Here is an 8,839-nt window from a genome sequence, read left to right on the forward strand (position 1 = left end):
GAAAAGGGCCAATGTGGTCCCTATTTTCAAGAAGGGGAGGAAGGAAGAGCCTGGCAACTACAGGCCAGTCAGCCTCACTTCTATCCTGGGGAAGGTCTTTGAAAAAATTATCAAGGGCCACATTTGCGAGAGCCCTGCAGGGGAAGTGATGTTAAGGGGTAACCAACACGGGTTTATGCCAGGCCAATCCTGCCTGACTAACCTGCTCTCTTTCTATGACCACGTAACAAAGAAATTAGATGTGAAGGAGGAAGTCGATGTCATCTTCTTGAACTTCCAGAAGGCCTTCGACACAGTGTCCACCCAATTCTGGTGGGCAAGCTGAAGGACTGCGAATGCACAGTCACATGGGTGGCAAACTGGTTCCAGGGACGAACCCAGAGGGTGGTGCTGGACGGGTCGAAGTCGACCTGGGAAGGTGTGGGCAACGGAGTCCCCCAGGGCTTGGTCCTTGGGCTGGTGCTATTCAACATCTTCATTAGCGATCTGGATGAGGGTGTGGAGAGCACCCTGTTCAAGTTCGCTGATGACACCAAGCTGTGGGGTAAACTGAATACACCGGCAGGCAGGGACCACATCCAGGCAGACCTGGATAGGTTAGAGAAGTGGGCAGATCTGAACAGGATGCGGTTCAACAAGGACAAGTGCAGGGTGCTGCACCTGGGGAGAGGGAACCAGCGTTATGGTTATAGGTTAGGGGCTGATCCTCTCAGCAGCACAGAGGCAGAGAGGGATCTTGGAGTCAGGATTGACTCCAGGATGAATATGAGTCGCCAATACGACAAAGCAATAGGCAGAGCCAACCGCACCCTGTCATACATCAACAGGGGCATCACTAACAGGTCCAGACAGGTCTTGTTCCCCCTCTATGTGGTGCTGGTCAGGCTGCAGCTGGAGTACTGTGTCCAGTTCTGGGTGCCACGCTTCAAGAAGGACATGGAGAACCTGGGGAGGGTCCAGAGGAGGCCACTTGTATGGTTGGGGGCCTCCGTGGCCAGCCCTATGAGGAGAGGCTGAGGGACCTGAATCTCTTCAGTCTCTGCAAGAGGAGACTGAGGGGGGATCTTGTGGCTGCCTACAACCTGATCAGGGGCCACCAGCAGGGACTCGGGGAAAGTCTGTTCACCAGGGCCCCCCTTGGAGTCACCAGGAACAATGGTCACAAGCCGAGGGAGGATAGGTTTAGATTAGATATTAGGAAGAACTACTTCCCAGTAAGGATGGCCAGAGCCTGGAATAGGCTTCCCAGAGAGGTGGTGCTCTCACCTTCCCTGGAAATCTTCAAGAGGAGACTGGATAGGCACCTGGCTAGGGTCTTATGACCCCTGCCACCTCCAGTGCCTCTTCCTGCCCATGGCAGGGGGTCGGACTCGATGATCTGTCTAGGTCCCTTCCGACTCATTGATTCTATGATTCTATGAATGTACCAAATAAAAGGAAAAGCTACTGTAGATCTATTTCTGGATAATAGTGAAAATCTCATAGAAAAACCAGTTGTGAAAACAATCTGGAATCAAAAAGATCATGAATTGATTAATTTTAAACTAAATTCTAGAAGGGACAAGAATAGAATCATAATAAGGTCTTTGGACTTCAGCAGGAGTAATTTTGAGAAAGTAAGATAAATAGTTAAAGAGTTGAATAAGCAAATGGCAGAATTATTTTAAGGAAAAATACATATTTTATTAGCAGCTTATACCCAAAGCAAGAGGAAAAATATAGGGAAAGGCTAGAGATCTACCTGGATGAACAAGCACATTAAATAGGCCAACAAAAATAATCAGAGTAATGGAAAGTAATAGAAAATGCAACTGATAACTAAAGAGGAATATTTCTCTGTGGTATAAATGAATGCTGAAATAGAGTAAGAATGGCCAAAGGTGTTTTTGAGTTCAGTCTCATGAAGAATATTAAAACTAATAACAAAATTTCTTAGAACAAGATTTTTATAAATATAGACTGGGAAGAACAGTTAGGCCATTATACTCTGTAGATGCATGGAAATACAGGACAACTCAGGCACAGACCAGGAACTGAGCAAACACTTTTTAACTGAAGATGTTGATGGGGTACTACATAGCATTAACATAGAAATGAGCATATCTATGATGGAAACAAAACTTAAATGTGTTTCCTGCCACAAAATTGGAAGTCTCAGATAATCTCCACTGCAGACTATTGAAAGAATTAGCATCCAAAATAGCATCTCCTCCACCATGGTTCTTCACTTAATCTATCCATTTGAGGAGAGTACGTTATGACTAGAATCCAGTAAATGTCGCACATTGTTTTTTAAAGAAAGAAAGAGTGACCAAGGCAATTACAGTCCTACTGGATTGACTTTGATAGCAGATAAGGTCTTAGACCAGATACTGAAGAAAAGAAAAGAAATGGGAAATTGGACAAAACACAGCTTAGATTTATCAAAGGAAGATTGTCAGACTAATTTAATATCCTTCTATGACAAGATAATGGATTTCTGGATACAAGTAAAGCAGGAGGCTTAATTTATCTAGGCCTATGCAAATCTTTTGATACTAATCTTTTGGGGAAATTCTTAGGCAAACTGGAAGGAAGGGGACCTGTGTCATATACCTATAGTGGACAGGGAATTAGCTGTAATCTCAAAGGGAAATTAGAGTGGGCTCTATTGAAAGTGTATTATCTGACTAGAGAGTGCTTACCATTGGTCAAGAATTCAACTTCAGACCCACATTTAATACTTAATCCCATTTAATATTTTTATCAGCAACCTTAGTACTGGGGCTAAATGTGTCCTCATAAATTTTTAGGATCACCGGATGTTACTAACATAGAAAAGTACCACATTATTAGACAGGAAGATTTAGATAATCTTGTGGAATGGAGCATTAGAAATTATATGAAATTGAACAGTACAAAGTGTCAAGTCATGCACTTACAGATCAAGAACAAGAACTTCACTTATAATATAGAGATATATAAAGTGGAAACAACTGAGGAAGAAAGGAACCTGGGTGCATTGGTCAATGGCTACGAGCCACCAGTGCAACACATCTAATGCAAAGCTAATGCAAGTTTAAGGCATTTTAGCTAGGTATATGCAGGAGAAAAAATTCAGGTACTAGCAAGAAGAGACGGGAAGCGGTTCCATTTGACTGGAGCTAAAGAAATTTTTACACCATTCCAGGTCAGAATATAGGGGGGCACAGAAAAGATGAGCTCAAAGGGAGTTCTGGAGAAGGGCATGGCTGACCTCTGATGTGGTAGTTAGTGTATTTTGTTGAGAAGTTAAAAAGAGACAGGTTATAATGCTTTCTGGGGGAGGGGAGGGGGCTCTGAGTAAGGTCATCTTGCTTCCCCAGTGAGTGCCCAAGCTTCTCAGCTATCAGGCTTTCACGACAGTCTGCATGTCTAATAGTTTTCCAGTATAGAGGACCACATGTCCTAGACTACATTTCCTTTGGGTGCATAAGTGCAAAAAATGGCTTTTAAATGACAAAATCTGGAGTCTAATATGACCAGGAAGGAAAATGAATGCCACTCCTGGGGACCTATAAAGATCAATCTACAGTTTAATCCATTCTTTTCATTCAAGGTTTTAGAATTTGATTTTTTCATACAACCGCATTTTCTACAAAAAGTTGTGATAATTCCTTTGGTAGTTCTATACCTAGAGCAACATTAGCTGGAGGTGGCTTACAGAATTAACTGACTCTTGAATCATTCAATTTAAAACCAGTTTGTAACAGTTGAAACATTGAAGACATTGTTTTGATGTCATATGTATATGTATATGTGTGTGTATGTACATACTCACATTTAGTTTTATAGAAAGTTTATAATAATAGAAACATGTGACAAGCTCTACATGCATAATAATTGATGTGGGTGCATCTGCATCAGACACTGAGCAATAAATAGCCTAATTCTACTGTGAAGTAACATGCAAGGCAAAACCCATGCTAATACACTACTCACGGTAGCATTAGGCTACTGCACAGTTAGCGTCACTAAAAAGCTGTGTGCTGGTGCTACTGCGCAGTAGCATCAGTTACTGCATATTGATGTAGTACTTGGTTATGCACATACTAAACTTAATGTGCAGTAACTACAGCACATTAATGAATGTGTAGACACACCCAGTAAGTACTCCCTGTCATGGCTGACTGAATCTGATGTAGCACCAACATCTAAAAAAGTACCACTATGATGAAATCACCCTAGAAACGGGGCTTTCACCCAAGCTCTAGTTGTAATCTAGTTTTAAAGCCTGGCCTTATTATAATCAAGGGCAAAACTCTTATTGCAAGGTTCCTTGACACCACAATTTCTCCAATTGTTTCTATAAGCCACTGGAGTAGTACAGTAATAAAACCTTTTTATTTCTAGTATCATTGTGCTGGTGCTAGGTCTCATATGTTTTGAAGGTTCTGAGAGGTTTTGAATCATCTTAAATTAACTTAATGAATACAATCTATTCTCTTGCTGCAGCTCAACTTAGTCAGCATTGGTTGTCTGATTTCTTGAAGGCACTGAAGTAGAAGGCCTTGAAGAGAGCTTTGACTCAGGGAAAGGTAGTGACCCATGAACTGATTCTGGAAGAGTGTTCCATGCATAAACACTTTTTCCTTTCCTATTTTTATTTTGTTGCACTGGGGAAAAGAAAGATGCCCACTGTATTATAAAAAATCTAAGAGTAAATGACTAGCATACTCAAGTGGTTTTGAGACCTTTATCATAACACTGTCTCTTACTGTGACCTTTACCTCCTTTTTCAATCGCACATAAAAATTTTAACATTTTTATATCACTGCTATGTGCACAGGTACAGTGGATAATTATTGTAACCACCTCACATTTACAAATGTTCTTCTGGGACTTGAACCCTTGCCTGTACTTCCTGCATTTGTGCAGAGTAAGGAGAAGGAACAACTCCCTTAGCATGCGGTAGCATCAGCAAGGACTCACAAGTAGTTAACCCAAACCTTCAATTATGTGTAGAAAATCTGCACATCCTGCCCAATTAAGATTTTTTTTTTTACATGAAGCAGATTCTAAATTTTTAAACAGTTTGATTGGAATTCTAAAAACAGCAAGAGGGAAGATTAATCGTGTTAATAATTAGAAAGCTGAATACTAACATTTTTCCCCCATAGGAACTGCCTTAATGTTATTTCTCTCACAGCTAATAGCAGTTTGGTCTGGGCATAAAGAACTGTAAAAACCCAAAGTACATGCAAATTAACCAAAATTTTATTAAAAATAATTGAAAAGTTAATTCTGAGTTAAAAGTGAAGAGCTGAATTGTGTCATCTTCTGTGATTTTAACTACAAAAGGAAAAGATGCTGAGGCAATACATATCAAATGTTCCATTAAGTATTAGAGTATTTGAAAGGTAAATGCATCTAGTTGCTTTCTTTATGCTATAAGGAACATTTCTGGATGAATTAGTGTTATGACTACAAACACCTTCTTCCCCTGGACAGGCCAGCATGGGCTATTATGCACTACAAACTTTGAAGAGATGTGAGACACGGGTACTGTGATGTAACAGAAGAATAATGTAGCATGTGGCAAGAAATTATCCATATGGCCTCCATTTACTACAAACACTTCTTCTCCTCTGCAAATGCTCTTGCAGGTTTTTTCAGGCACACTTTTTTTGATGAATGTTATATTCTTATCAAGTTACTATGGCCAAACTGCATCTGATAGGGGCAGTTACAAGCTGGGTATTTAGGGAATGGAGCCAGACAGATAAAGTCTGACTCCATGATTTCATTTTTCTGATCACTGCCTGATTCAGAGCAGAGACTTACACTCCCATTTTGCATCTAAGTTCTCTAATCACTGGGTGATAGTTAATCTCAGTCACTGGCCACCTGAACATTTATTTATCTATACAAAATAGAACAGTTTCAACTAGAAAGATTGACAGAAATCAACTTCCAGTATGATCTAGTTATCTCTGACAGTTATTGCTGCTACAGTGAATGAGGTAGAAGTTCAGGGAGGGAAATAATATGTGATCATATAATAAAAGGGTGTACCAGAATGTGTACAAGGGAACTTAATTAAGGTCACACAGGGTGTGTCAATAAGAGATGATTTTACTGCATATTAGCCTAAACTAATGCACAGTAAAGCATCACCATCTACATGTGCACAGCAATTAACGAGCAGTAAATTAGTCTAACATGCCATTTTCTAGTACCTGTAGTGCCAAAACACAAATTGCTCCCAGTCAGTCCAGGCAGCAGAGGGACACAGGGGGCAAGGAGAGCTGTCCCAGCTCAGTGGGACACTGCCTGCCAACCATGTGGCGATCACGACCCATGGGACCAGCCCTTCTGCCCCATGCTAGCCCAGGGCTGGTACCCAGAGGAGCCTGAAGCTCCTTCCCCTCGCTGCTGCTATGCTCACAAATTAAAAAACAAAATCCCATATAATGTTCATTTTAAAGCATTTTGTTTTTTCTAAATTTTTGAGTTAAGAAATTTATCAAACATTACGTATTTTGCTGTGAAAAAAAAAGATTTAAATGAATCTTAATTTACTAGGGAGGCATTGTTGGAGGATTCTCAACCAGTTCAAAAAATGCAAATGTGTAACAGCTTCCTCACAAGCTGCATCTACACAAGACACTGACTGTGCAGTAGCCCGATACTACTGTGCAGAGGCGTCGAGTGGCAAAAACCGTGACACAATGCTACTGCTCAGTACTAGGCTATTGCACAGTAGTGTCACAAAAAGGTGTTCATTGGTGTTACTGAGCAGTAACTCAGGTTACTGCACATTCATTTAGTACTTGATTATACAAGTACTAAGTGAATACTAAGTAATGACTGCACAGTCAGCATCTTGTGTAGATGTGGCCACAGTGCTTCAGAGTTTTAACCTCAAAACATCAATTTTTACAATTGGACTTTTTCATGAGAAGACCTACGCCACAGTGAAGGACAGATGAAAGGAAGGGATCATGGTAGAGTGTTTTTTTCCTGATATTTGGAAACTCCTTTCTATATGGTGTCACAATAAGTTTGCTTAAAACATTCAATAGCAGCTAAGTCCTGAGCCAAGAAGTGGGGGTTAGATGACAGGAAAACCTAGTTTAGCTCTATCTCTTTTCCTATCCCAAGGACATTTTATAGACTGAAAAGTTGACTATGGTGGCACTGAAGATCTGCCCATGCCTCAAATTCTAGGTGGTTCATTACCCAAATTTTCCCTTTGCAATCGCTACTGCTGCTGTCGTGTTTGGACATGAGCCTGCCTTTAAAATGTTTGCATTCTGCTATTGTGTATACAGCTTGCCACATTTTTCCAGAGATAAATGAGAGGTAAAATAGTGATTTTTATTAGCTTTTAGTCTGAACAAAAGCTTTTAATCTGAACAAAATTTCATAGCATAAGGAAAAGTCTCTGTAGTCTGAAGGCATTTCCTTCTGCCAAATATCAAACAATTGAAGTGTGAAAGCTTCCCAAAGAAAAGTTAACTGAGCTCTTTTATAAAAAAAAATGTTAGGAAAGCTAAATAGTTGCTATCAGATCCTCCTATAATGAAGGTGCTGTTAAGTAAGAAAAATTAAAGAGGAGTTAAATACAGTGGGTCAGTAGGTTAAGGCAACCTTATATTGAAGATCATGTCTCCTGTATTTAGATGCCCTGAGCATTTAGCAGCTGCTGTACTGTATTTTAAACTGTAGCCAGAATGATAATTATGATTTACTGTCATCAAATGTAATTGTACATGATCATCCCCATCAAATCTCTGCAAGTTAATATATCATATTAGCAGTTAATCACATACTTTAAATGGGTCCATGATGCGTTCCTTATGAATTCTTTAACATGCCTTGATAAAGGATGCAAAGTGCAGGAGAAAAAGGGAAGCAAACAAAAATTCTTAGCTGTATTTTTCAGAGTAAAAATCATGGAAACCTGAAAATGGCCAGGCATTTTGAACAAATCCTACCACTACAATACAGCCTTGTTCTTAGGTAGGACTCCAGCAATAAACTAAATATATATATATGTACAAACTCTTGGAGAAGTCCACAGGAGTTATGTAGCAATTGCTTAAGGCTAACTATTCTTGAGCAGATGCCTCAAAAAGAACTCTGAATTATTCTTCATATAGCAATGTCTATTAGGGCTATGTGAAGCTTTGGGTGCCGATTTGATTCGGAGATTTGGCCTGATTTGGTGGCCGAATCTCCAAACCCAAATGGAATCAGGGAACCAAGTAAAAGGTCTGAAAAGATTCATAGCTCTCTGAATTCATTCAGAAAAGATTTGGAGAGCTTTGGTGATTTGGGCAGTCCCTGCCCACTGTTGCAAGGAGCTGGACCTGGGCTCCAAGCTGGTAAGTAGGGGCGGAGGAAGGGAAGGCTGGAGGGGACCATGGGGGGGACCCGTGACAGGACCCATCCCCTGCCTGCTCCCCCAGCCCCTCCGACTCCCACCCACTCTCCCAGCTCCCCTCATGGCTGCCCTGCCAAGCCCCAGCTCCTGGTCCTTTAAGAAAAAGCCCCCACTTACCAGCTGCTGCCTGGAAGGGGGGAGATCCCTGCTGTCCCCCACTGCCCCATGCTGTGTGGGGGGCTCTGCCATGATCCCCCTGACCCTCCCCTGCTGTCCCCCACCATGGCTGCCCCACCTGCCCCAGCTCCTGACCCTTTAAGAAAAAGAAAACAAACCCCAAACTCACCGGCTGATGCAGTGTGGGGCAGTGTGGGGCAGCGGGGATCACCCCCCCCCCGCCCGGGCAGGAACCAGTGAGTTTGGGGTTTTTTGTTGTGTTTTTTTTTTAAAGAGCTGGGGCGGGCAGGCAGCCGGGGGGGCAGGGGAGCGCGG

Source organism: Gavialis gangeticus, unplaced genomic scaffold (assembly GCF_001723915.1).
Source record: "Gavialis gangeticus isolate Ggan-Ray unplaced genomic scaffold, GavGan_comp1, whole genome shotgun sequence".
NCBI classification, from domain to species: domain Eukaryota; kingdom Metazoa; phylum Chordata; order Crocodylia; family Gavialidae; genus Gavialis; species Gavialis gangeticus.